Genomic DNA, 26,238 nt, shown 5'->3' with positions numbered 1-26,238 from the left:
GCAGGAGATTTCTGCTGGTCGTGGAAGCGAGGAGGCAAGTGATAAGGGGCGAGTCAGATGCAAACTGGGAGCTAATACCAGATGTGAATGAGGAATTTGCTCAAATGGGAGAGCGCTTACTTTGCATGTGTGAGGCAGTGGGATCAATGCCTGCATTCTGCACTGTTCTTTTGGCTCAGTTAATAGTTCAGACACAAGAGTTGTGTCAGGTGTGGGTGAGCCCATCTGCTTCTGAAGGTCACCGCAGGCTGAGGGACATCAAATCCTTTGGTGTGCTGTCGCAGCAAAACTTCTCGATTTTTGCATGCATGCAGCTGAAATGGAAAGAAGGAAAAACATCTTTACAAGTATCAATGCCTTTTCTAAGGATTGAATTCAGGACCTTCAGATTATGAGACTGACGTGCTGCCTACTGCACTAAGAAGGTACTTACCAGTTTAAGAGCTGGACAGTTTGACCAAATATGTTCGCTTACGTGGCATCCAAAGCCATAATGCAAAGATTGCAAAAATACTCGAGCCAGGTAGGAGTCGAACCTACAATCTTCTGATCCGTAGTCAGACGCGTTATCCATTGCGCCACTGGCCCAGTCTGTGAAAACTAGCTGCGACATCAGCAGGTGCACAGGACGGGCAGATTACAAGGCATGAGGCAGACAATCACCAAAGAGAGGCACCTCTGTCGCATCCCTTCGATTCACAGGTGGGAGAGCGGAGCAGTGCAGTAGAAAACAAAGCAAAGCAAAGTCGTGCTTAGGTAGTTGGTTGCACTCCGGCTTGAAGCAGTGAGCATTCTTTTGAAGTATGTATGTGTGTGGTAAGTGGCAATTCGCTGAAGGCAGAGCTCTTAATATGACGAGCAGTTTACAGCTGAACATGTTGCAGCTGAGGCACAGGACAGTGCCTTCGCCGTTTTGCTTGAACACTTGCATCTGTGTGTCAGCAGGGAGTGCCTTTAAGCAGCAATGCATGAAAAGAGGCAGCACTTTCTTTCAGGCAAAGCCTCAGGCAATAGAATCATCTGTCCATCAGTCAGACAGGCCTCTCGCTTGCTCCCTCACGCTCGTGGCGGCTCAACTCGCTTCCCTTCCGCAGGCTCGAGCTCTTCTTGGCGTCTTTCACCATATCCGTGGCTTCCAGTCCTGCCCTTGCTCGCTTGCTATTGCTCAGTAACGTCGATTGGAGCAAAGCATGAAAAGTGTTCAGGGAGCAGGCCAACCTGAAGCAGGAGATTTCTGCTGGTCGTGGAAGCGAGGAGGCAAGTGATAAGGGGCGAGTCAGATGCAAACTGGGAGCTAATACCAGATGTGAATGGGGAATTTGCTCAAATGGGAGAGCGCTTACTTTGCATGTGTGAGGCAGTGGGATCAATGCCTGCATTCTCCACTGTTCTTTTGGCTCAGTTAATAGTTCAGACACAAGAGTTGTGTCAGGTGTGGGTGAGCCCATCTGCTTCTGAAGGTCACCGCAGGCTGAGGGACATCAAATCCTTTGGTGTGCTGTCGCAGCAAAACTTCTCGATTTTTGCATGCATGCAGCTGAAATGGAAAGAAGGAAAAACATCTTTACAAGTATCAATGCCTTTTCAAAGGATTGAACTCAGGACCTTCAGATTACGAGACTGACGTGCTGCCTACTGCACTAAGAAGGTACTTCCCAGTTTAAGAGCTGGACAGTTTGACCAAATATGTTCGCTTACGTGGCATCCAAAGCCATAATGCAAAGATTGCAAAAATACTCGAGCCAGGTAGGAGTCGAACCTACAATCTTCTGATCCGTAGTCAGACGCGTTATCCATTGCGCCACTGGCCCAGTCTGTGAAAAATAGCTGCGACATCAGCAGGTGCACAGGACGGGCAGATTACAAGGCATGAGGCAGACAATCACCAAAGAGAGGCACCTCTGTCGCATCCCTTCGATTCACAGGTGGGAGAGCGGAGCAGTGCAGTAGAAAACAAAGCAAAGCAAAGTCGTGCTTAGGTAGTTGGTTGCACTCCGGCTTGAAGCAGTGAGCATTCTTTTGAAGTATGTATGTGTGTGGTAAGTGGCAATTCGTTGAAGGCAGAGCTCTTAATATGACGAGCAGTTTACAGCTGAACATGTTGCAGCTGAGGCACAGGACAGTGCCTTCGCCGTTTTGCTTGAACACTTGCATCTGTGTGTCAGCAGGGAGTGCCTTTGAGCAGCAATGCATGAAAAGAGGCAGCACTTTCTTTCAGGCAAAGCCTCAGGCAATAGAATCATCTGTCCATCAGTCAGACAGGCCTCTCGCTTGCTCCCTCACGCTCGTGGCGGCTGCGACGTTACGCTCAACTCGCTTCCCTTCCGCAGGCTCGAGCTCTTCTTGGCGTCTTTCACCATATCCGTGGCTTCCAGTCCTGCCCTTGCTCGCTTGCTATTGCTCAGTAACGTCGATTGGAGCAAAGCATGAAAAGTGTTCAGGGAGCAGGCCAACCTGAAGCAGGAGATTTCTGCTGGTCGTGGAAGCGAGCAGGCAAGTGATAAGGGGCGAGTCAGATGCAAACTGGGAGCTAATACCAGATGTGAATGGGGAATTTGCTCAAATGGGAGAGCGCTTACTTTGCATGTGTGAGGCAGTGGGATCAATGCCTGCATTCTCCACTGTTCTTTTGGCTCAGTTAATAGTTCAGACACAAGAGTTGTGTCAGGTGTGGGTGAGCCCATCTGCTTCTGAAGGTCACCGCAGGCTGAGGGACATCAAATCCTTTGGTGTGCTGTCGCAGCAAAACTTCTCGATTTTTGCATGCATGCAGCTGAAATGGAAAGAAGGAAAAACATCTTTACAAGTATCAATGCCTTTTCTAAGGATTGAACTCAGGACCTTCAGATTATGAGACTGACGTGCTGCCTACTGCACTAAGAAGGTACTTCCCAGTTTAAGAGCTGGATAGTTTGACCAAATATGTTCGCTTACGTGGCATCCAAAGCCATAATGCAAAGATTGCAAAAATACTCGAGCCAGGTAGGAGTCGAACCTATAATCTTCTGATCCGTAGTCAGACGCGTTATCCATTGCGCCACTGGCCCAGTCTGTGAAAAATAGCTGCGACATCAGCAGGTGCACAGGACGGGCAGATTACAAGGCATGAGGCAGACAATCACCAAAGAGAGGCACCTCTGTCGCATCCCTTCGATTCACAGGTGGGAGAGCGGAGCAGTGCAGTAGAAAACAAAGCAAAGCAAAGTCGTGCTTAGGTAGTTGGTTGCACTCCGGCTTGAAGCAGTGAGCATTCTTTTGAAGTATGTATGTGTGTGGTAAGTGGCAATTCGTTGAAGGCAGAGCTCTTAATATGACGAGCAGTTTACAGCTGAACATGTTGCAGCTGAGGCACAGGACAGTGCCTTCTCCGTTTTGCTTGAACACTTGCATCTGTGTGTCAGCAGGGAGTGCCTTTGAGCAGCAATGCATGAAAAGAGGCAGCACTTTCTTTCAGGCAAAGCCTCAGGCAATAGAATCATCTGTCCATCAGTCAGACAGGCCTCTCGCTTGCTCCCTCACGCTCGTGGCGGCTCAACTCGCTTCCCTTCCGCAGGCTCGAGCTCTTCTTGGCGTCTTTCACCATATCCGTGGCTTCCAGTCCTGCCCTTGCTCGCTTGCTATTGCTCAGTAACGTCGATTGGAGCAAAGCATGAAAAGTGTTCAGGGAGCAGGCCAACCTGAAGCAGGAGATTTCTGCTGGTCGTGGAAGCGAGCAGGCAAGTGATAAGGGGCGAGTCAGATGCAAACTGGGAGCTAATACCAGATGTGAATGGGGAATTTGCTCAAATGGGAGAGCGCTTACTTTGCATGTGTGAGGCAGTGGGATCAATGCCTGCATTCTCCACTGTTCTTTTGGCTCAGTTAATAGTTCAGACACAAGAGTTGTGTCAGGTGTGGGTGAGCCCATCTGCTTCTGAAGGTCACCGCAGGCTGAGGGACATCAAATCCTTTGGTGTGCTGTCGCAGCAAAACTTCTCGATTTTTGCATGCATGCAGCTGAAATGGAAAGAAAGAAAAACATCTTTACAAGTATCAATGCCTTTTCTAAGGATTGAATTCAGGACCTTCAGATTATGAGACTGACATGCTGCCTACTGCACTAAGAAGGTACTTCCCAGTTTAAGAGCTGGACAGTTTGACCAAATATGTTCGCTTACGTGGCATCCAAAGCCATAATGCAAAGATTGCAAAAATACTCGAGCCAGGTAGGAGTCGAACCTACAATCTTCTGATCCGTAGTCAGACGCGTTATCCATTGCGCCACTGGCCCAGTCTGTGAAAAATAGCTGTGACATCAGCAGGTGCACAGGACGGGCAGATTACAAGGCATGAGGCAGACAATCACCAAAGAGAGGCACCTCTGTCGCATCCCTTCGATTCACAGGTGGGAGAGCGGAGCAGTGCAGTAGAAAACAAAGCAAAGCAAAGTCGTGCTTAGGTAGTTGGTTGCACTCCGGCTTGAAGCAGTGAGCATTCTTTTGAAGTATGTATGTGTGTGGTAAGTGGCAATTCGCTGAAGGCAGAGCTCTTAATATGACGAGCAGTTTACAGCTGAACATGTTGCAGCTGAGGCACAGGACAGTGCCTTCGCCGTTTTGCTTGAACACTTGCATCTGTGTGTCAGCAGGGAGTGCCTTTGAGCAGCAATGCATGAAAAGAGGCAGCACTTTCTTTCAGACAAAGCCTCAGGCAATAGAATCATCTGTCCATCAGGCAGACAGGCCTCTCGCTTGCTCCCTCACGCTCGTGGCGGCTGCGACATTACGCTCAACTCGCTTACCTTCCGCAGGCTCGAGCTCTTCTCGGCGTCTTTCACCATATCCGTGGCTTCCAGTCCTGCCCTTGCTCGCTTGCTATTGCTCAGTAACGTCGATTGGAGCAAAGCATGAAAAGTGTTCAGGGAGCAGGCCAACCTGAAGCAGGAGATTTCTGCTGGTCGTGGAAGCGAGGAGGCAAGTGATAAGGGGCGAGTCAGATGCAAACTGGGAGCTAATACCAGATGTGAATGGGGAATTTGCTCAAATGGGAGAGCGCTTACTTTGCATGTGTGAGGCAGTGGGATCAATGCCTGCATTCTCCACTGTTCTTTTGGCTCAGTTAATAGTTCAGACACAAGAGTTGTGTCAGGTGTGGGTGAGCCCCTCTGCTTCTGAAGGTCACCGCAGGCTGAGGGACATCAAATCCTTTGGTGTGCTGTCGCAGCAAAACTTCTCGATTTTTGCATGCATGCAGCTGAAATGGAAAGAAGGAAAAACATCTTTACAAGTATCAATGCCTTTTCTAAGGATTGAATTCAGGACCTTCAGATTATGAGACTGACGTGCTGCCTACTGCACTAAGAAGGTACTTACCAGTTTAAGAGCTGGACAGTTTGACCAAATATGTTCGCTTACGTGGCATCCAAAGCCATAATGCAAAAATACTCGAGCCAGGTAGGAGTCGAATCTACAATCTTCTAATCCGGAGTCAGACGCGTTATCCATTGCGCCACTGGCCCAGTCTGTGAAAACTAGCTGCGACATCAGCAGGTGCACAGGACGGGCAGATTACAAGGCATGAGGCAGACAATCACCAAAGAGAGGCACCTCTGTCGCATCCCTTCGATTCACAGGTGGGAGAGCGGAGCAGTGCAGTAGAAAACAAAGCAAAGCAAAGTCGTGCTTAGGTAGTTGGTTGCACTCCGGCTTGAAGCAGTGAGCATTCTTTTGAAGTATGTATGTGTGTGGTAAGTGGCAATTCGCTGAAGGCAGAGCTCTTAATATGACGAGCAGTTTACAGCTGAACATGTTGCAGCTGAGGCACAGGACAGTGCCTTCGCCGTTTTGCTTGAACACTTGCATCTGTGTGTCAGCAGGGAGTGCCTTTGAGCAGCAATGCATGAAAAGAGGCAGCACTTTCTTTCAGGCAAAGCCTCAGGCAATAGAATCATCTGTCCATCAGTCAGACAGGCCTCTCGCTTGCTCCCTCACGCTCGTGGCGGCTCAACTCGCTTCCCTTCCGCAGGCTCGAGCTCTTCTTGGCGTCTTTCACCATATCCGTGGCTTCCAGTCCTGCCCTTGCTCGCTTGCTATTGCTCAGTAACGTCGATTGGAGCAAAGCATGAAAAGTGTTCAGGGAGCAGGCCAACCTGAAGCAGGAGATTTCTGCTGGTCGTGGAAGCGAGCAGGCAAGTGATAAGGGGCGAGTCAGATGCAAACTGGGAGCTAATACCAGATGTGAATGGGGAATTTGCTCAAATGGGAGAGCGCTTACTTTGCATGTGTGAGGCAGTGGGATCAATGCCTGCATTCTCCACTGTTCTTTTGGCTCAGTTAATAGTTCAGACACAAGAGTTGTGTCAGGTGTGGGTGAGCCCATCTGCTTCTGAAGGTCACCGCAGGCTGAGGGACATCAAATCCTTTGGTGTGCTGTCGCAGCAAAACTTCTCGATTTTTGCATGCATGCAGCTGAAATGGAAAGAAAGAAAAACATCTTTACAAGTATCAATGCCTTTTCTAAGGATTGAATTCAGGACCTTCAGATTATGAGACTGACATGCTGCCTACTGCACTAAGAAGGTACTTCCCAGTTTAAGAGCTGGACAGTTTGACCAAATATGTTCGCTTACGTGGCATCCAAAGCCATAATGCAAAGATTGCAAAAATACTCGAGCCAGGTAGGAGTCGAACCTACAATCTTCTGATCCGTAGTCAGACGCGTTATCCATTGCGCCACTGGCCCAGTCTGTGAAAAATAGCTGTGACATCAGCAGGTGCACAGGACGGGCAGATTACAAGGCATGAGGCAGACAATCACCAAAGAGAGGCACCTCTGTCGCATCCCTTCGATTCACAGGTGGGAGAGCGGAGCAGTGCAGTAGAAAACAAAGCAAAGCAAAGTCGTGCTTAGGTAGTTGGTTGCACTCCGGCTTGAAGCAGTGAGCATTCTTTTGAAGTATGTATGTGTGTGGTAAGTGGCAATTCGCTGAAGGCAGAGCTCTTAATATGACGAGCAGTTTACAGCTGAACATGTTGCAGCTGAGGCACAGGACAGTGCCTTCGCCGTTTTGCTTGAACACTTGCATCTGTGTGTCAGCAGGGAGTGCCTTTGAGCAGCAATGCATGAAAAGAGGCAGCACTTTCTTTCAGACAAAGCCTCAGGCAATAGAATCATCTGTCCATCAGGCAGACAGGCCTCTCGCTTGCTCCCTCACGCTCGTGGCGGCTGCGACATTACGCTCAACTCGCTTACCTTCCGCAGGCTCGAGCTCTTCTCGGCGTCTTTCACCATATCCGTGGCTTCCAGTCCTGCCCTTGCTCGCTTGCTATTGCTCAGTAACGTCGATTGGAGCAAAGCATGAAAAGTGTTCAGGGAGCAGGCCAACCTGAAGCAGGAGATTTCTGCTGGTCGTGGAAGCGAGGAGGCAAGTGATAAGGGGCGAGTCAGATGCAAACTGGGAGCTAATACCAGATGTGAATGGGGAATTTGCTCAAATGGGAGAGCGCTTACTTTGCATGTGTGAGGCAGTGGGATCAATGCCTGCATTCTCCACTGTTCTTTTGGCTCAGTTAATAGTTCAGACACAAGAGTTGTGTCAGGTGTGGGTGAGCCCCTCTGCTTCTGAAGGTCACCGCAGGCTGAGGGACATCAAATCCTTTGGTGTGCTGTCGCAGCAAAACTTCTCGATTTTTGCATGCATGCAGCTGAAATGGAAAGAAGGAAAAACATCTTTACAAGTATCAATGCCTTTTCTAAGGATTGAATTCAGGACCTTCAGATTATGAGACTGACGTGCTGCCTACTGCACTAAGAAGGTACTTACCAGTTTAAGAGCTGGACAGTTTGACCAAATATGTTCGCTTACGTGGCATCCAAAGCCATAATGCAAAAATACTCGAGCCAGGTAGGAGTCGAATCTACAATCTTCTGATCCGGAGTCAGACGCGTTATCCATTGCGCCACTGGCCCAGTCTGTGAAAACTAGCTGCGACATCAGCAGGTGCACAGGACGGGCAGATTACAAGGCATGAGGCAGACAATCACCAAAGAGAGGCACCTCTGTCGCATCCCTTCGATTCACAGGTGGGAGAGCGGAGCAGTGCAGTAGAAAACAAAGCAAAGCAAAGTCGTGCTTAGGTAGTTGGTTGCACTCCGGCTTGAAGCAGTGAGCATTCTTTTGAAGTATGTATGTGTGTGGTAAGTGGCAATTCGCTGAAGGCAGAGCTCTTAATATGACGAGCAGTTTACAGCTGAACATGTTGCAGCTGAGGCACAGGACAGTGCCTTCGCCGTTTTGCTTGAACACTTGCATCTGTGTGTCAGCAGGGAGTGCCTTTGAGCAGCAATGCATGAAAAGAGGCAGCACTTTCTTTCAGGCAAAGCCTCAGGCAATAGAATCATCTGTCCATCAGTCAGACAGGCCTCTCGCTTGCTCCCTCACGCTCGTGGCGGCTCAACTCGCTTCCCTTCCGCAGGCTCGAGCTCTTCTTGGCGTCTTTCACCATATCCGTGGCTTCCAGTCCTGCCCTTGCTCGCTTGCTATTGCTCAGTAACGTCGATTGGAGCAAAGCATGAAAAGTGTTCAGGGAGCAGGCCAACCTGAAGCAGGAGATTTCTGCTGGTCGTGGAAGCGAGCAGGCAAGTGATAAGGGGCTAGTCAGATGCAAACTGGGAGCTAATACCAGATGTGAATGGGGAATTTGCTCAAATGGGAGAGCGCTTACTTTGCATGTGTGAGGCAGTGGGATCAATGCCTGCATTCTCCACTGTTCTTTTGGCTCAGTTAATAGTTCAGACACAAGAGTTGTGTCAGGTGTGGGTGAGCCCATCTGCTTCTGAAGGTCACCGCAGGCTGAGGGACATCAAATCCTTTGGTGTGCTGTCGCAGCAAAACTTCTCGATTTTTGCATGCATGCAGCTGAAATGGAAAGAAGGAAAAACATCTTTACAAGTATCAATGCCTTTTCTAAAGATTGAATTCAGGACCTTCAGATTATGAGACTGACGTGCTGCCTACTGCACTAAGAAGGTACTTCCCAGTTTAAGAGCTGGACAGTTTGACCAAATATGTTCGCTTACGTGGCAAAGATTGCAAAAATACTCGAGCCAGGTAGGAGTCGAACCTACAATCTTCTGATCTGTAGTCAGACGCGTTATCCATTGCGCCACTGGCCCAGTCTGTGAAAAATAGCTGCGACATCAGCAGGTGCACAGGACGGGCAGATTACAAGGCATGAGGCAGACAATCACCAAAGAGAGGCACCTCTGTCGCATCCCTTCGATTCACAGGTGGGAGAGCGGAGCAGTGCAGTAGAAAACAAAGCAAAGCAAAGTCGTGCTTAGGTAGTTGGTTGCACACCGGCTTGAAGCAGTGAGCATTCTTTTGAAGTATGTATGTGTGTGGTAAGTGGCAATTCGCTGAAGGCAGAGCTCTTAATATGACGAGCAGTTTGCAGCTGAACATGTTGCAGCTGAGGCACAGGACAGTGCCTTCGCCGTTTTGCTTGAACACTTGCATCTGTGTGTCAGCAGGGAGTGCCTTTGAGCAGCAATGCATGAAAAGAGGCAGCACTTTCTTTCAGACAAAGCCTCAGGCAATAGAATCATCTGTCCATCAGTCAGACAGGCCTCTCGCTTGCTCCCTCACGCTCGTGGCGGCTGCGACGTTACGCTCAACTCGCTTCCCTTCCGCAGGCTCGAGCTCTTCTTGGCGTCTTTCACCATATCCGTGGCTTCCAGTCCTGCCCTTGCTCGCTTGCTATTGCTCAGTAACGTCGATTGGAGCAAAGCATGAAAAGTGTTCAGGGAGCAGGCCAACCTGAAGCAGGAGATTTCTGCTGGTCGTGGAAGCGAGCAGGCAAGTGATAAGGGGCGAGTCAGATGCAAACTGGGAGCTAATACCAGATGTGAATGGGGAATTTGCTCAAATGGGAGAGCGCTTACTTTGCATGTGTGAGGCAGTGGGATCAATGCCTGCATTCTCCACTGTTCTTTTGGCTCAGTTAATAGTTCAGACACAAGAGTTGTGTCAGGTGTGGGTGAGCCCATCTGCTTCTGAAGGTCACCGCAGGCTGAGGGACATCAAATCCTTTGGTGTGCTGTCGCAGCAAAACTTCTCGATTTTTGCATGCATGCAGCTGAAATGGAAAGAAAGAAAAACATCTTTACAAGTATCAATGCCTTTTCTAAGGATTGAATTCAGGACCTTCAGATTATGAGACTGACGTGCTGCCTACTGCACTAAGAAGGTACTTCCCAGTTTAAGAGCTGGACAGTTTGACCAAATATGTTCGCTTACATGGCATCCAAAGCCATAATGCAAAGATTGCAAAAATACTCGAGCCAGGTAGGAGTCGAACCTACAATCTTCTGATCCGTAGTCAGACGCTTTATCCATTGCGCCACTGGCCCAGTCTGTGAAAAATAGCTGCGACATCAGCAGGTGCACAGGACGGGCAGATTACAAGGCATGAGGCAGACAATCACCAAAGAGAGGCACCTCTGTCGCATCCCTTCGATTCACAGGTGGGAGAGCGGAGCAGTGCAGTAGAAAACAAAGCAAAGCAAAGTCGTGCTTAGGTAGTTGGTTGCACTCCGGCTTGAAGCAGTGAGCATTCTTTTGAAGTATGTATGTGTGTGGTAAGTGGCAATTCGCTGAAGGCAGAGCTCTTAATATGACGAGCAGTTTACAGCTGAACATGTTGCAGCTGAGGCACAGGACAGTGCCTTCGCCGTTTTGCTTGAACACTTGCATCTGTGTGTCAGCAGGGAGTGCCTTTGAGCAGCAATGCATGAAAAGAGGCAGCACTTTCTTTCAGGCAAAGCCTCAGGCAATAGAATCATCTGTCCATCAGTCAGACAGGCCTCTCGCTTGCTCCCTCACGCTCGTGGCGGCTCAACTCGCTTCCCTTCCGCAGGCTCGAGCTCTTCTTGGCGTCTTTCACCATATCCGTGGCTTCCAGTCCTGCCCTTGCTCGCTTGCTATTGCTCAGTAACGTCGATTGGAGCAAAGCATGAAAAGTGTTCAGGGAGCAGGCCAACCTGAAGCAGGAGATTTCTGCTGGTCGTGGAAGCGAGCAGGCAAGTGATAAGGGGCGAGTCAGATGCAAACTGGGAGCTAATACCAGATGTGAATGGGGAATTTGCTCAAATGGGAGAGCGCTTACTTTGCATGTGTGAGGCAGTGGGATCAATGCCTGCATTCTCCACTGTTCTTTTGGCTCAGTTAATAGTTCAGACACAAGAGTTGTGTCAGGTGTGGGTGAGCCCATCTGCTTCTGAAGGTCACCGCAGGCTGAGGGACATCAAATCCTTTGGTGTGCTGTCGCAGCAAAACTTCTCGATTTTTGCATGCATGCAGCTGAAATGGAAAGAAAGAAAAACATCTTTACAAGTATCAATGCCTTTTCTAAGGATTGAATTCAGGACCTTCAGATTATGAGACTGACGTGCTGCCTACTGCACTAAGAAGGTACTTCCCAGTTTAAGAGCTGGACAGTTTGACCAAATATGTTCGCTTACGTGGCAAAGATTGCAAAAATACTCGAGCCAGGTAGGAGTCGAACCTACAATCTTCTGATCCGTAGTCAGACGCATTATCCATTGCGCCACTGGCCCAGTCTGTGAAAAATAGCTGCGACATCAGCAGGTGCACAGGACGGGCAGATTACAAGGCATGAGGCAGACAATCACCAAAGAGAGGCACCTCTGTCGCATCCCTTCGATTCACAGGTGGGAGAGCGGAGCAGTGCAGTAGAAAACAAAGCAAAGCAAAGTCGTGCTTAGGTAGTTGGTTGCACTCCGGCTTGAAGCAGTGAGCATTCTTTTGAAGTATGTATGTGTGTGGTAAGTGGCAATTCGCTGAAGGCAGAGCTCTTAATATGACGAGCAGTTTACAGCTGAACATGTTGCAGCTGAGGCACAGGACAGTGCCTTCGCCGTTTTGCTTGAACACTTGCATCTGTGTGTCAGCAGGGAGTGCCTTTGAGCAGCAATGCATGAAAAGAGGCAGCACTTTCTTTCAGGCAAAGCCTCAGGCAATAGAATCATCTGTCCATCAGTCAGACAGGCCTCTCGCTTGCTCCCTCACGCTCGTGGCGGCTCAACTCGCTTCCCTTCCGCAGGCTCGAGCTCTTCTTGGCGTCTTTCACCATATCCGTGGCTTCCAGTCCTGCCCTTGCTCGCTTGCTATTGCTCAGTAACGTCGATTGGAGCAAAGCATGAAAAGTGTTCAGGGAGCAGGCCACCCTGAAGCAGGAGATTTCTGCTGGTCGTGGAAGCGAGGAGGCAAGTGATAAGGGGCGAGTCAGATGCAAACTGGGAGCTAATACCAGATGTGAATGAGGAATTTGCTCAAATGGGAGAGCGCTTACTTTGCATGTGTGAGGCAGTGGGATCAATGCCTGCATTCTGCACTGTTCTTTTGGCTCAGTTAATAGTTCAGACACAAGAGTTGTGTCAGGTGTGGGTGAGCCCATCTGCTTCTGAAGGTCACCGCAGGCTGAGGGACATCAAATCCTTTGGTGTGCTGTCGCAGCAAAACTTCTCGATTTTTGCATGCATGCAGCTGAAATGGAAAGAAGGAAAAACATCTTTACAAGTATCAATGCCTTTTCTAAAGATTGAATTCAGGACCTTCAGATTATGAGACTGACGTGCTGCCTACTGCACTAAGAAGGTACTTCCCAGTTTAAGAGCTGGACAGTTTGACCAAATATGTTCGCTTACGTGGCAAAGATTGCAAAAATACTCGAGCCAGGTAGGAGTCGAACCTACAATCTTCTGATCCGTAGTCAGACGCGTTATCCATTGCGCCACTGGCCCAGTCTGTGAAAAATAGCTGCGACATCAGCAGGTGCACAGGACGGGCAGATTACAAGGCATGAGGCAGACAATCACCAAAGAGAGGCACCTCTGTCGCATCCCTTCGATTCACAGGTGGGAGAGCGGAGCAGTGCAGTAGAAAACAAAGCAAAGCAAAGTCGTGCTTAGGTAGTTGGTTGCACTCCGGCTTGAAGCAGTGAGCATTCTTTTGAAGTATGTATGTGTGTGGTAAGTGGCAATTCGCTGAAGGCAGAGCTCTTAATATGACGAGCAGTTTGCAGCTGAACATGTTGCAGCTGAGGCACAGGACAGTGCCTTCGCCGTTTTGCTTGAACACTTGCATCTGTGTGTCAGCAGGGAGTGCCTTTGAGCAGCAATGCATGAAAAGAGGCAGCACTTTCTTTCAGACAAAGCCTCAGGCAATAGAATCATCTGTCCATCAGGCAGACAGGCCTCTCGCTTGCTCCCTCACGCTCGTGGCGGCTGCGACATTACGCTCAACTCGCTTACCTTCCGCAGGCTCGAGCTCTTCTCGGCGTCTTTCACCATATCCGTGGCTTCCAGTCCTGCCCTTGCTCGCTTGCTATTGCTCAGTAACGTCGATTGGAGCAAAGCATGAAAAGTGTTCAGGGAGCAGGCCAACCTGAAGCAGGAGATTTCTGCTGGTCGTGGAAGCGAGGAGGCAAGTGATAAGGGGCGAGTCAGATGCAAACTGGGAGCTAATACCAGATGTGAATGGGGAATTTGCTCAAATGGGAGAGCGCTTACTTTGCATGTGTGAGGCAGTGGGATCAATGCCTGCATTCTCCACTGTTCTTTTGGCTCAGTTAATAGTTCAGACACAAGAGTTGTGTCAGGTGTGGGTGAGCCCATCTGCTTCTGAAGGTCACCGCAGGCTGAGGGACATCAAATCCTTTGGTGTGCTGTCGCAGCAAAACTTCTCGATTTTTGCATGCATGCAGCTGAAATGGAAAGAAGGAAAAACATCTTTACAAGTATCAATGCCTTTTCTAAGGATTGAATTCAGGACCTTCAGATTATGAGACTGACGTGCTGCCTACTGCACTAAGAAGGTACTTACCAGTTTAAGAGCTGGACAGTTTGACCAAATATGTTCGCTTACGTGGCAAAGATTGCAAAAATACTCGAGCCAGGTAGGAGTCGAACCTACAATCTTCTGATCCGTAGTCAGACGCGTTATCCATTGCGCCACTGGCCCAGTCTGTGAAAAATAGCTGCGACATCAGCAGGTGCACAGGACGGGCAGATTACAAGGCATGAGGCAGACAATCACCAAAGAGAGGCACCTCTGTCGCATCCCTTCGATTCACAGGTGGGAGAGCGGAGCAGTGCAGTAGAAAACAAAGCAAAGCAAAGTCGTGCTTAGGTAGTTGGTTGCACTCCGGCTTGAAGCAGTGAGCATTCTTTTGAAGTATGTATGTGTGTGGTAAGTGGCAATTCGTTGAAGGCAGAGCTCTTAATATGACGAGCAGTTTACAGCTGAACATGTTGCAGCTGAGGCACAGGACAGTGCCTTCGCCGTTTTGCTTGAACACTTGCATCTGTGTGTCAGCAGGGAGTGCCTTTGAGCAGCAATGCATGAAAAGAGGCAGCACTTTCTTTCAGGCAAAGCCTCAGGCAATAGAATCATCTGTCCATCAGTCAGACAGGCCTCTCGCTTGCTCCCTCACGCTCGTGGCGGCTGCGACGTTACGCTCAACTCGCTTCCCTTCCGCAGGCTCGAGCTCTTCTTGGCGTCTTTCACCATATCCGTGGCTTCCAGTCCTGCCCTTGCTCGCTTGCTATTGCTCAGTAACGTCGATTGGAGCAAAGCATGAAAAGTGTTCAGGGAGCAGGCCAACCTGAAGCAGGAGATTTCTGCTGGTCGTGGAAGCGAGCAGGCAAGTGATAAGGGGCGAGTCAGATGCAAACTGGGAGCTAATACCAGATGTGAATGGGGAATTTGCTCAAATGGGAGAGCGCTTACTTTGCATGTGTGAGGCAGTGGGATCAATGCCTGCATTCTCCACTGTTCTTTTGGCTCAGTTAATAGTTCAGACACAAGAGTTGTGTCAGGTGTGGGTGAGCCCATCTGCTTCTGAAGGTCACCGCAGGCTGAGGGACATCAAATCCTTTGGTGTGCTGTCGCAGCAAAACTTCTCGATTTTTGCATGCATGCAGCTGAAATGGAAAGAAAGAAAAACATCTTCACAAGTATCAATGCCTTTTCTAAGGATTGAATTCAGGACCTTCAGATTATGAGACTGACGTGCTGCCTACTGCACTAAGAAGGTACTTCCCAGTTTAAGAGCTGGACAGTTTGACCAAATATGTTCGCTTACGTGGCAAAGATTGCAAAAATAATCGAGCCAGGTAGGAGTCGAACCTACAATCTTCTGATCCGTAGTCAGACGCGTTATCCATTGCGCCACTGGCCCAGTCTGTGAAAACTAGCTGCGACATCAGCAGGTGCACAGGACGGGCAGATTACAAGGCATGAGGCAGACAATCACCAAAGAGAGGCACCTCTGTCGCATCCCTTCGATTCACAGGTGGGAGAGCGGAGCAGTGCAGTAGAAAACAAAGCAAAGCAAAGTCGTGCTTAGGTAGTTGGTTGCACTCCGGCTTGAAGCAGTGAGCATTCTTTTGAAGTATGTATGTGTGTGGTAAGTGGCAATTCGTTGAAGGCAGAGCTCTTAATATGACGAGCAGTTTACAGCTGAACATGTTGCAGCTGAGGCACAGGACAGTGCCTTCGCCGTTTTGCTTGAACACTTGCATCTGTGTGTCAGCAGGGAGTGCCTTTGAGCAGCAATGCATGAAAAGAGGCAGCACTTTCTTTCAGGCAAAGCCTCAGGCAATAGAATCATCTGTCCATCAGTCAGACAGGCCTCTCGCTTGCTCCCTCACGCTCGTGGCGGCTGCGACGTTACGCTCAACTCGCTTCCCTTCCGCAGGCTCGAGCTCTTCTTGGCGTCTTTCACCATATCCGTGGCTTCCAGTCCTGCCCTTGCTCGCTTGCTATTGCTCAGTAACGTCGATTGGAGCAAAGCATGAAAAGTGTTCAGGGAGCAGGCCAACCTGAAGCAGGAGATTTCTGCTGGTCGTGGAAGCGAGGAGGCAAGTGATAAGGGGCGAGTCAGATGCAAACTGGGAGCTAATACCAGATGTGAATGGGGAATTTGCTCAAATGGGAGAGCGCTTACTTTGCATGTGTGAGGCAGTGGGATCAATGCCTGCATTCTCCACTGTTCTTTTGGCTCAGTTAATAGTTCAGACACAAGAGTTGTGTCAGGTGTGGGTGAGCCCCTCTGCTTCTGAAGGTCACCGCAGGCTGAGGGACATCAAATCCTTTGGTGTGCTGTCGCAGCAAAACTTCTCGATTTTTGCATGCATGCAGCTGAAATGGAAAGAAGGAAAAACATCTTTACAAGTATCAATGCCTTTTCTAAGGATTGAATTCAGGACCTTCAGATTATGAGACTGACGTGCTGCCTACTGCACTAAGAAGGTACTTACCAGTTTAAGAGCTGGACAGTTTGACCAAATATGTTCGCTTACGTGGCATCCAAAGCCATAATGCAAAAATACTCGAGCCAGGTAGGAGTCGAATCTACAATCTTCTGATCCGGAGTCAGACGCGTTATCCATTGCGCCACTGGCCCAGTCTGTGAAAACTAGCTGCGACATCAGCAGGTGCACAGGACGGGCAGATTACAAGGCATGAGGCAGACAATCACCAAAGAGAGGCACCTCTGTCGCATCCCTTCGATTCACAGGTGGGAGAGCGGAGCAGTGCAGTAGAAAACAAAGCAAAGCAAAGTCGTGCTTAGGTAGTTGGTTGCACTCCGGCTTGAAGCAGTGAGCATTCTTTTGAAGTATGTATGTGTGTGGTAAGTGGCAATTCGCTGAAGGCAGAGCTCTTAATATGACGAGCAGTTTACAGCTGAACATGTTGCAGCTGAGGCACAGGACAGTGCCTTCGCCGTTTTGCTTGAACACTTGCATCTGTGTGTCAGCAGGGAGTGCCTTTGAGCAGCAATGCATGAAAAGAGGCAGCACTTTCTTTCAGGCAAAGCCTCAGGCAATAGAATCATCTGTCCATCAGTCAGACAGGCCTCTCGCTTGCTCCCTCACGCTCGTGGCGGCTCAACTCGCTTCCCTTCCGCAGGCTCGAGCTCTTCTTGGCGTCTTTCACCATATCCGTGGCTTCCAGTCCTGCCCTTGCTCGCTTGCTATTGCTCAGTAACGTCGATTGGAGCAAAGCATGAAAAGTGTTCAGGGAGCAGGCCAACCTGAAGCAGGAGATTTCTGCTGGTCGTGGAAGCGAGGAGGCAAGTGATAAGGGGCGAGTCAGATGCAAACTGGGAGCTAATACCAGATGTGAATGGGGAATTTGCTCAAATGGGAGAGCGCTTACTTTGCATGTGTGAGGCAGTGGGATCAATGCCTGCATTCTCCACTGTTCTTTTGGCTCAGTTAATAGTTCAGACACAAGAGTTGTGTCAGGTGTGGGTGAGCCCATCTGCTTCTGAAGGTCACCGCAGGCTGAGGGACATCAAATCCTTTGGTGTGCTGTCGCAGCAAAACTTCTCGATTTTTGCATGCATGCAGCTGAAATGGAAAGAAGGAAAAACATCTTTACAAGTATCAATGCCTTTTCTAAAGATTGAATTCAGGACCTTCAGATTATGAGACTGACGTGCTGCCTACCGCACTAAGAAGGTACTTCCCAGTTTAAGAGTTGGACAGTTTGACCAAATATGTTCGCTTACGTGGCAAAGATTGCAAAAATACTCGAGCCAGGTAGGAGTCGAACCTACAATCTTCTGATCCGTAGTCAGACGCGTTATCCATTGCGCCACTGGCCCAGTCTGTGAAAAATAGCTGCGACATCAGCAGGTGCACAGGACGGGCAGATTACAAGGCATGAGGCAGACAATCACCAAAGAGAGGCACCTCTGTCGCATCCCTTCGATTCACAGGTGGGAGAGCGGAGCAGTGCAGTAGAAAACAAAGCAAAGCAAAGTCGTGCTTAGGTAGTTGGTTGCACTCCGGCTTGAAGCAGTGAGCATTCTTTTGAAGTATGTATGTGTGTGGTAAGTGGCAATTCGCTGAAGGCAGAGCTCTTAATATGACGAGCAGTTTGCAGCTGAACATGTTGCAGCTGAGGCACAGGACAGTGCCTTCGCCGTTTTGCTTGAACACTTGCATCTGTGTGTCAGCAGGGAGTGCCTTTGAGCAGCAATGCATGAAAAGAGGCAGCACTTTCTTTCAGACAAAGCCTCAGGCAATAGAATCATCTGTCCATCAGTCAGACAGGCCTCTCGCTTGCTCCCTCACGCTCGTGGCGGCTGCGACGTTACGCTCAACTCGCTTCCCTTCCGCAGGCTCGAGCTCTTCTTGGCGTCTTTCACCATATCCGTGGCTTCCAGTCCTGCCCTTGCTCGCTTGCTATTGCTCAGTAACGTCGATTGGAGCAAAGCATGAAAAGTGTTCAGGGAGCAGGCCAACCTGAAGCAGGAGATTTCTGCTGGTCGTGGAAGCGAGCAGGCAAGTGATAAGGGGCGAGTCAGATGCAAACTGGGAGCTAATACCAGATGTGAATGGGGAATTTGCTCAAATGGGAGAGCGCTTACTTTGCATGTGTGAGGCAGTGGGATCAATGCCTGCATTCTCCACTGTTCTTTTGGCTCAGTTAATAGTTCAGACACAAGAGTTGTGTCAGGTGTGGGTGAGCCCATCTGCTTCTGAAGGTCACCGCAGGCTGAGGGACATCAAATCCTTTGGTGTGCTGTCGCAGCAAAACTTCTCGATTTTTGCATGCATGCAGCTGAAATGGAAAGAAAGAAAAACATCTTTACAAGTATCAATGCCTTTTCTAAGGATTGAATTCAGGACCTTCAGATTATGAGACTGACGTGCTGCCTACTGCACTAAGAAGGTACTTCCCAGTTTAAGAGCTGGACAGTTTGACCAAATATGTTCGCTTACGTGGCATCCAAAGCCATAATGCAAAGATTGCAAAAATACTCGAGCCAGGTAGGAGTCGAACCTACAATCTTCTGATCCGTAGTCAGACGCTTTATCCATTGCGCCACTGGCCCAGTCTGTGAAAAATAGCTGCGACATCAGCAGGTGCACAGGACGGGCAGATTACAAGGCATGAGGCAGACAATCACCAAAGAGAGGCACCTCTGTCGCATCCCTTCGATTCACAGGTGGGAGAGCGGAGCAGTGCAGTAGAAAACAAAGCAAAGCAAAGTCGTGCTTAGGTAGTTGGTTGCACTCCGGCTTGAAGCAGTGAGCATTCTTTTGAAGTATGTATGTGTGTGGTAAGTGGCAATTCGCTGAAGGCAGAGCTCTTAATATGACGAGCAGTTTGCAGCTGAACATGTTGCAGCTGAGGCACAGGACAGTGCCTTCGCCGTTTTGCTTGAACACTTGCATCTGTGTGTCAGCAGGGAGTGCCTTTGAGCAGCAATGCATGAAAAGAGGCAGCACTTTCTTTCAGTCAAAGCCTCAGGCAATAGAATCATCTGTCCATCAGTCAGACAGGCCTCTCGCTTGCTCCCTCACGCTCGTGGCGGCTCAACTCGCTTCCCTTCCGCAGGCTCGAGCTCTTCTTGGCGTCTTTCACCATATCCGTGGCTTCCAGTCCTGCCCTTGCTCGCTTGCTATTGCTCAGTAACGTCGATTGGAGCAAAGCATGAAAAGTGTTCAGGGAGCAGGCCAACCTGAAGCAGGAGATTTCTGCTGGTCGTGGAAGCGAGCAGGCAAGTGATAAGGGGCGAGTCAGATGCAAACTGGGAGCTAATACCAGATGTGAATGGGGAATTTGCTCAAATGGGAGAGCGCTTACTTTGCATGTGTGAGGCAGTGGGATCAATGCCTGCATTCTCCACTGTTCTTTTGGCTCAGTTAATAGTTCAGACACAAGAGTTGTGTCAGGTGTGGGTGAGCCCATCTGCTTCTGAAGGTCACCGCAGGCTGAGGGACATCAAATCCTTTGGTGTGCTGTCGCAGCAAAACTTCTCGATTTTTGCATGCATGCAGCTGAAATGGAAAGAAAGAAAAACATCTTTACAAGTCTCAATGCCTTTTCTAAGGATTGAATTCAGGACCTTCAGATTATGAGACTGACGTGCTGCCTACTGCACTAAGAAGGTACTTCCCAGTTTAAGAGCTGGACAGTTTGACCAAATATGTTCGCTTACGTGGCAAAGATTGCAAAAATACTCGAGCCAGGTAGGAGTCGAACCTACAATCTTCTGATCCGTAGTCAGACGCATTATCCATTGCGCCACTGGCCCAGTCTGTGAAAAATAGCTGCGACATCAGCAGGTGCACAGGACGGGCAGATTACAAGGCATGAGGCAGACAATCACCAAAGAGAGGCACCTCTGTCGCATCCCTTCGATTCACAGGTGGGAGAGCGGAGCAGTGCAGTAGAAAACAAAGCAAAGCAAAGTCGTGCTTAGGTAGTTGGTTGCACTCTGGCTTGAAGCAGTGAGCATTCTTTTGAAGTATGTATGTGTGTGGTAAGTGGCAATTCGCTGAAGGCAGAGCTCTTAATATGACGAGCAGTTTACAGCTGAACATGTTGCAGCTGAGGCACAGGACAGTGCCTTCGCCGTTTTGCTTGAACACTTGCATCTGTGTGTCAGCAGGGAGTGCCTTTGAGCAGCAATGCATGAAAAGAGGCAGCACTTTCTTTCAGGCAAAGCCTCAGGCAATAGAATCATCTGTCCATCAGTCAGACAGGCCTCTCGCTTGCTCCCTCACGCTCGTGGCGGCTCAACTCGCTTCCCTTCCGCAGGCTCGAGCTCTTCTTGGCGTCTTTCACCATATCCGTGGCTTCCAGTCCTGCCCTTGCTCGCTTGCTATTGCTCAGTAACGTCGATTGGAGCAAAGCATGAAAAGTGTTCAGGGAGCAGGCCACCCTGAAGCAGGAGATTTCTGCTGGTCGTGGAAGCGAGGAGGCAAGTGATAAGGGGCGAGTCAGATGCAAACTGGGAGCTAATACCAGATGTGAATGAGGAATTTGCTCAAATGGGAGAGTGCTTACTTTGCATGTGTGAGGCAGTGGGATCAATGCCTGCATTCTCCACTGTTCTTTTGGCTCAGTTAATAGTTCAGACACAAGAGTTGTGTCAGGTGTGGGTGAGCCCATCTGCTTCTGAAGGTCACCGCAGGCTGAGGGACATCAAATCCTTTGGTGTGCTGTCGCAGCAAAACTTCTCGATTTTTGCATGCATGCAGCTGAAATGGAAAGAAGGAAAAACATCTTTACAAGTATCAATGCCTTTTCTAAAGATTGAATTCAGGACCTTCAGATTATGAGACTGACGTGCTGCCTACTGCACTAAGAAGGTACTTCCCAGTTTAAGAGCTGGACAGTTTGACCAAATATGTTCGCTTACGTGGCAAAGATTGCAAAAATACTCGAGCCAGGTAGGAGTCGAACCTACAATCTTCTGATCCGTAGTCAGACGCGTTATCCATTGCGCCACTGGCCCAGTCTGTGAAAAATAGCTGCGACATCAGCAGGTGCACAGGACGGGCAGATTACAAGGCATGAGGCAGACAATCACCAAAGAGAGGCACCTCTGTCGCATCCCTTCGATTCACAGGTGGGAGAGCGGAGCAGTGCAGTAGAAAACAAAGCAAAGCAAAGTCGTGCTTAGGTAGTTGGTTGCACTCCGGCTTGAAGCAGTGAGCATTCTTTTGAAGTATGTATGTGTGTGGTAAGTGGCAATTCGCTGAAGGCAGAGCTCTTAATATGACGAGCAGTTTGCAGCTGAACATGTTGCAGCTGAGGCACAGGACAGTGCCTTCGCCGTTTTGCTTGAACACTTGCATCTGTGTGTCAGCAGGGAGTGCCTTTGAGCAGCAATGCATGAAAAGAGGCAGCACTTTCTTTCAGACAAAGCCTCAGGCAATAGAATCATCTGTCCATCAGGCAGACAGGCCTCTCGCTTGCTCCCTCACGCTCGTGGCGGCTGCGACATTACGCTCAACTCGCTTACCTTCCGCAGGCTCGAGCTCTTCTCGGCGTCTTTCACCATATCCGTGGCTTCCAGTCCTGCCCTTGCTCGCTTGCTATTGCTCAGTAACGTCGATTGGAGCAAAGCATGAAAAGTGTTCAGGGAGCAGGCCAACCTGAAGCAGGAGATTTCTGCTGGTCGTGGAAGCGAGGAGGCAAGTGATAAGGGGCGAGTCAGATGCAAACTGGGAGCTAATACCAGATGTGAATGGGGAATTTGCTCAAATGGGAGAGCGCTTACTTTGCATGTGTGAGGCAGTGGGATCAATGCCTGCATTCTCCACTGTTCTTTTGGCTCAGTTAATAGTTCAGACACAAGAGTTGTGTCAGGTGTGGGTGAGCCCATCTGCTTCTGAAGGTCACCGCAGGCTGAGGGACATCAAATCCTTTGGTGTGCTGTCGCAGCAAAACTTCTCGATTTTTGCATGCATGCAGCTGAAATGGAAAGAAGGAAAAACATCTTTACAAGTATCAATGCCTTTTCTAAGGATTGAATTCAGGACCTTCAGATTATGAGACTGACGTGCTGCCTACTGCACTAAGAAGGTACTTACCAGTTTAAGAGCTGGACAGTTTGACCAAATATGTTCGCTTACGTGGCAAAGATTGCAAAAATACTCGAGCCAGGTAGGAGTCGAACCTACAATCTTCTGATCCGTAGTCAGACGCGTTATCCATTGCGCCACTGGCCCAGTCTGTGAAAAATAGCTGCGACATCAGCAGGTGCACAGGACGGGCAGATTACAAGGCATGAGGCAGACAATCACCAAAGAGAGGCACCTCTGTCGCATCCCTTCGATTCACAGGTGGGAGAGCGGAGCAGTGCAGTAGAAAACAAAGCAAAGCAAAGTCGTGCTTAGGTAGTTGGTTGCACTCCGGCTTGAAGCAGTGAGCATTCTTTTGAAGTATGTATGTGTGTGGTAAGTGGCAATTCGTTGAAGGCAGAGCTCTTAATATGACGAGCAGTTTACAGCTGAACATGTTGCAGCTGAGGCACAGGACAGTGCCTTCGCCGTTTTGCTTGAACACTTGCATCTGTGTGTCAGCAGGGAGTGCCTTTGAGCAGCAATGCATGAAAAGAGGCAGCACTTTCTTTCAGGCAAAGCCTCAGGCAATAGAATCATCTGTCCATCAGTCAGACAGGCCTCTCGCTTGCTCCCTCACGCTCGTGGCGGCTGCGACGTTACGCTCAACTCGCTTCCCTTCCGCAGGCTCGAGCTCTTCTTGGCGTCTTTCACCATATCCGTGGCTTCCAGTCCTGCCCTTGCTCGCTTGCTATTGCTCAGTAACGTCGATTGGAGCAAAGCATGAAAAGTGTTCAGGGAGCAGGCCAACCTGAAGCAGGAGATTTCTGCTGGTCGTGGAAGCGAGCAGGCAAGTGATAAGGGGCGAGTCAGATGCAAACTGGGAGCTAATACCAGATGTGAATGGGGAATTTGCTCAAATGGGAGAGCGCTTACTTTGCATGTGTGAGGCAGTGGGATCAATGCCTGCATTCTCCACTGTTCTTTTGGCTCAGTTAATAGTTCAGACACAAGAGTTGTGTCAGGTGTGGGTGAGCCCATCTGCTTCTGAAGGTCACCGCAGGCTGAGGGACATCAAATCCTTTGGTGTGCTGTCGCAGCAAAACTTCTCGATTTTTGCATGCATGCAGCTGAAATGGAAAGAAGGAAAAACATCTTTACAAGTATCAATGCCTTTTCTAAGGATTGAATTCAGGACCTTCAGATTATGAGACTGACGTGCTGCCTACTGCACTAAGAAGGTACTTACCAGTTTAAGAGCTGGACAGTTTGACCAAATATGTTCGCTTACGTGGCATCCAAAGCCATAATGCAAAAATACTCGAGCCAGGTAGGAGTCGAATCTACAATCTTCTGATCCGGAGTCAGACGCGTTATCCATTGCGCCACTGGCCCAGTCTGTGAAAACTAGCTGCGACATCAGCAGGTGCACAGGACGGGCAGATTACAAGGCATGAGGCAGACAATCACCAAAGAGAGGCACCTCTGTCGCATCCCTTCGATTCACAGGTGGGAGAGCGGAGCAGTGCAGTAGAAAACAAAGCAAAGCAAAGTCGTGCTTAGGTAGTTGGTTGCACTCTGGCTTGAAGCAGTGAGCATTCTTTTGAAGTATGTATGTGTGTGGTAAGTGGCAATTCGCTGAAGGCAGAGCTCTTAATATGACGAGCAGTTTACAGCTGAACATGTTGCAGCTGAGGCACAGGACAGTGCCTTCGCCGTTTTGCTTGAACACTTGCATCTGTGTGTCAGCAGGGAGTGCCTTTGAGCAGCAATGCATGAAAAGAGGCAGCACTTTCTTTCAGGCAAAGCCTCAGGCAATAGAATCATCTGTCCATCAGTCAGACAGGCCTCTCGCTTGCTCCCTCACGCTCGTGGCGGCTCAACTCGCTTCCCTTCCGCAGGCTCGAGCTCTTCTTGGCGTCTTTCACCATATCCGTGGCTTCCAGTCCTGCCCTTGCTCGCTTGCTATTGCTCAGTAACGTCGATTGGAGCAAAGCATGAAAAGTGTTCAGGGAGCAGGCCACCCTGAAGCAGGAGATTTCTGCTGGTCGTGGAAGCGAGGAGGCAAGTGATAAGGGGCGAGTCAGATGCAAACTGGGAGCTAATACCAGATGTGAATGAGGAATTTGCTCAAATGGGAGAGTGCTTACTTTGCATGTGTGAGGCAGTGGGATCAATGCCTGCATTCTCCACTGTTCTTTTGGCTCAGTTAATAGTTCAGACACAAGAGTTGTGTCAGGTGTGGGTGAGCCCATCTGCTTCTGAAGGTCACCGCAGGCTGAGGGACATCAAATCCTTTGGTGTGCTGTCGCAGCAAAACTTCTCGATTTTTGCATGCATGCAGCTGAAATGGAAAGAAGGAAAAACATCTTTACAAGTATCAATGCCTTTTCTAAAGATTGAATTCAGGACCTTCAGATTATGAGACTGACGTGCTGCCTACTGCACTAAGAAGGTACTTCCCAGTTTAAGAGCTGGACAGTTTGACCAAATATGTTCGCTTACGTGGCAAAGATTGCAAAAATACTCGAGCCAGGTAGGAGTCGAACCTACAATCTTCTGATCCGTAGTCAGACGCGTTATCCATTGCGCCACTGGCCCAGTCTGTGAAAAATAGCTGCGACATCAGCAGGTGCACAGGACGGGCAGATTACAAGGCATGAGGCAGACAATCACCAAAGAGAGGCACCTCTGTCGCATCCCTTCGATTCACAGGTGGGAGAGCGGAGCAGTGCAGTAGAAAACAAAGCAAAGCAAAGTCGTGCTTAGGTAGTTGGTTGCACTCCGGCTTGAAGCAGTGAGCATTCTTTTGAAGTATGTATGTGTGTGGTAAGTGGCAATTCGCTGAAGGCAGAGCTCTTAATATGACGAGCAGTTTACAGCTGAACATGTTGCAGCTGAGGCACAGGACAGTGCCTTCGCCGTTTTGCTTGAACACTTGCATCTGTGTGTCAGCAGGGAGTGCCTTTGAGCAGCAATGCATGAAAAGAGGCAGCACTTTCTTTCAGACAAAGCCTCAGGCAATAGAATCATCTGTCCATCAGGCAGACAGGCCTCTCGCTTGCTCCCTCACGCTCGTGGCGGCTGCGACATTACGCTCAACTCGCTTACCTTCCGCAGGCTCGAGCTCTTCTCGGCGTCTTTCACCATATCCGTGGCTTCCAGTCCTGCCCTTGCTCGCTTGCTATTGCTCAGTAACGTCGATTGGAGCAAAGCATGAAAAGTGTTCAGGGAGCAGGCCAACCTGAAGCAGGAGATTTCTGCTGGTCGTGGAAGCGAGGAGGCAAGTGATAAGGGGCGAGTCAGATGCAAACTGGGAGCTAATACCAGATGTGAATGGGGAATTTGCTCAAATGGGAGAGCGCTTACTTTGCATGTGTGAGGCAGTGGGATCAATGCCTGCATTCTCCACTGTTCTTTTGGCTCAGTTAATAGTTCAGACACAAGAGTTGTGTCAGGTGTGGGTGAGCCCATCTGCTTCTGAAGGTCACCGCAGGCTGAGGGACATCAAATCCTTTGGTGTGCTGTCGCAGCAAAACTTCTCGATTTTTGCATGCATGCAGCTGAAATGGAAAGAAGGAAAAACATCTTTACAAGTATCAATGCCTTTTCTAAGGATTGAATTCAGGACCTTCAGATTATGAGACTGACGTGCTGCCTACTGCACTAAGAAGGTACTTACCAGTTTAAGAGCTGGACAGTTTGACCAAATATGTTCGCTTACGTGGCAAAGATTGCAAAAATACTCGAGCCAGGTAGGAGTCGAACCTACAATCTTCTGATCCGTAGTCAGACGCGTTATCCATTGCGCCACTGGCCCAGTCTGTGAAAAATAGCTGCGACATCAGCAGGTGCACAGGACGGGCA

The 26,238-nt window shown here is 49.4% G+C and overlaps 21 non-coding genes across 21 annotated transcripts; all 21 read right to left on the bottom strand.

Annotated features, from left to right (window-relative positions):
• Window positions 1-515: 515 nt before the first annotated feature.
• Window positions 516-588, bottom strand: trnar-acg (transfer RNA arginine (anticodon ACG)). Its single transcript has one exon. It is a non-coding gene; the product is annotated as a tRNA-Arg (tRNA).
• A 1,150-nt stretch (window positions 589-1,738) lies between these two features.
• trnar-acg (transfer RNA arginine (anticodon ACG)) lies at window positions 1,739-1,811 on the bottom strand. Its single transcript has one exon. It is a non-coding gene; the product is annotated as a tRNA-Arg (tRNA).
• A 1,163-nt stretch (window positions 1,812-2,974) lies between these two features.
• trnar-acg (transfer RNA arginine (anticodon ACG)) lies at window positions 2,975-3,047 on the bottom strand. The gene has a single exon. It is a non-coding gene; the product is annotated as a tRNA-Arg (tRNA).
• A 1,150-nt stretch (window positions 3,048-4,197) lies between these two features.
• trnar-acg (transfer RNA arginine (anticodon ACG)) lies at window positions 4,198-4,270 on the bottom strand. Its single transcript has one exon. It is a non-coding gene; the product is annotated as a tRNA-Arg (tRNA).
• Window positions 4,271-6,647: 2,377 nt separating this feature from the next.
• Window positions 6,648-6,720, bottom strand: trnar-acg (transfer RNA arginine (anticodon ACG)). Its single transcript has one exon. It is a non-coding gene; the product is annotated as a tRNA-Arg (tRNA).
• A 1,154-nt stretch (window positions 6,721-7,874) lies between these two features.
• trnar-ccg (transfer RNA arginine (anticodon CCG)) lies at window positions 7,875-7,947 on the bottom strand. Its single transcript has one exon. It is a non-coding gene; the product is annotated as a tRNA-Arg (tRNA).
• Window positions 7,948-9,080: 1,133 nt separating this feature from the next.
• On the bottom strand, window positions 9,081-9,153 carry trnac-aca (transfer RNA cysteine (anticodon ACA)). The gene has a single exon. It is a non-coding gene; the product is annotated as a tRNA-Cys (tRNA).
• A 1,163-nt stretch (window positions 9,154-10,316) lies between these two features.
• Window positions 10,317-10,389, bottom strand: trnar-acg (transfer RNA arginine (anticodon ACG)). Its single transcript has one exon. It is a non-coding gene; the product is annotated as a tRNA-Arg (tRNA).
• A 1,133-nt stretch (window positions 10,390-11,522) lies between these two features.
• trnar-acg (transfer RNA arginine (anticodon ACG)) lies at window positions 11,523-11,595 on the bottom strand. Its single transcript has one exon. It is a non-coding gene; the product is annotated as a tRNA-Arg (tRNA).
• A 1,133-nt stretch (window positions 11,596-12,728) lies between these two features.
• trnar-acg (transfer RNA arginine (anticodon ACG)) lies at window positions 12,729-12,801 on the bottom strand. Its single transcript has one exon. It is a non-coding gene; the product is annotated as a tRNA-Arg (tRNA).
• Window positions 12,802-13,947: 1,146 nt separating this feature from the next.
• Window positions 13,948-14,020, bottom strand: trnar-acg (transfer RNA arginine (anticodon ACG)). The gene has a single exon. It is a non-coding gene; the product is annotated as a tRNA-Arg (tRNA).
• Window positions 14,021-15,166: 1,146 nt separating this feature from the next.
• trnar-acg (transfer RNA arginine (anticodon ACG)) lies at window positions 15,167-15,239 on the bottom strand. Its single transcript has one exon. It is a non-coding gene; the product is annotated as a tRNA-Arg (tRNA).
• A 1,154-nt stretch (window positions 15,240-16,393) lies between these two features.
• trnar-ccg (transfer RNA arginine (anticodon CCG)) lies at window positions 16,394-16,466 on the bottom strand. Its single transcript has one exon. It is a non-coding gene; the product is annotated as a tRNA-Arg (tRNA).
• Window positions 16,467-17,599: 1,133 nt separating this feature from the next.
• Window positions 17,600-17,672, bottom strand: trnar-acg (transfer RNA arginine (anticodon ACG)). Its single transcript has one exon. It is a non-coding gene; the product is annotated as a tRNA-Arg (tRNA).
• A 1,163-nt stretch (window positions 17,673-18,835) lies between these two features.
• On the bottom strand, window positions 18,836-18,908 carry trnar-acg (transfer RNA arginine (anticodon ACG)). Its single transcript has one exon. It is a non-coding gene; the product is annotated as a tRNA-Arg (tRNA).
• A 1,133-nt stretch (window positions 18,909-20,041) lies between these two features.
• Window positions 20,042-20,114, bottom strand: trnar-acg (transfer RNA arginine (anticodon ACG)). Its single transcript has one exon. It is a non-coding gene; the product is annotated as a tRNA-Arg (tRNA).
• A 1,133-nt stretch (window positions 20,115-21,247) lies between these two features.
• On the bottom strand, window positions 21,248-21,320 carry trnar-acg (transfer RNA arginine (anticodon ACG)). The gene has a single exon. It is a non-coding gene; the product is annotated as a tRNA-Arg (tRNA).
• A 1,146-nt stretch (window positions 21,321-22,466) lies between these two features.
• trnar-acg (transfer RNA arginine (anticodon ACG)) lies at window positions 22,467-22,539 on the bottom strand. Its single transcript has one exon. It is a non-coding gene; the product is annotated as a tRNA-Arg (tRNA).
• Window positions 22,540-23,693: 1,154 nt separating this feature from the next.
• Window positions 23,694-23,766, bottom strand: trnar-ccg (transfer RNA arginine (anticodon CCG)). Its single transcript has one exon. It is a non-coding gene; the product is annotated as a tRNA-Arg (tRNA).
• A 1,133-nt stretch (window positions 23,767-24,899) lies between these two features.
• On the bottom strand, window positions 24,900-24,972 carry trnar-acg (transfer RNA arginine (anticodon ACG)). The gene has a single exon. It is a non-coding gene; the product is annotated as a tRNA-Arg (tRNA).
• A 1,146-nt stretch (window positions 24,973-26,118) lies between these two features.
• Window positions 26,119-26,191, bottom strand: trnar-acg (transfer RNA arginine (anticodon ACG)). Its single transcript has one exon. It is a non-coding gene; the product is annotated as a tRNA-Arg (tRNA).
• Window positions 26,192-26,238: the final 47 nt, after the last annotated feature.

Source organism: Pristiophorus japonicus, chromosome 1 (assembly GCF_044704955.1).
Source record: "Pristiophorus japonicus isolate sPriJap1 chromosome 1, sPriJap1.hap1, whole genome shotgun sequence".
In the NCBI taxonomy this organism is placed as follows: domain Eukaryota; kingdom Metazoa; phylum Chordata; class Chondrichthyes; family Pristiophoridae; genus Pristiophorus; species Pristiophorus japonicus.
Note: the sequence above shows the minus strand (reverse complement) of the source record. Positions and strands in the feature narration are given on the sequence as shown.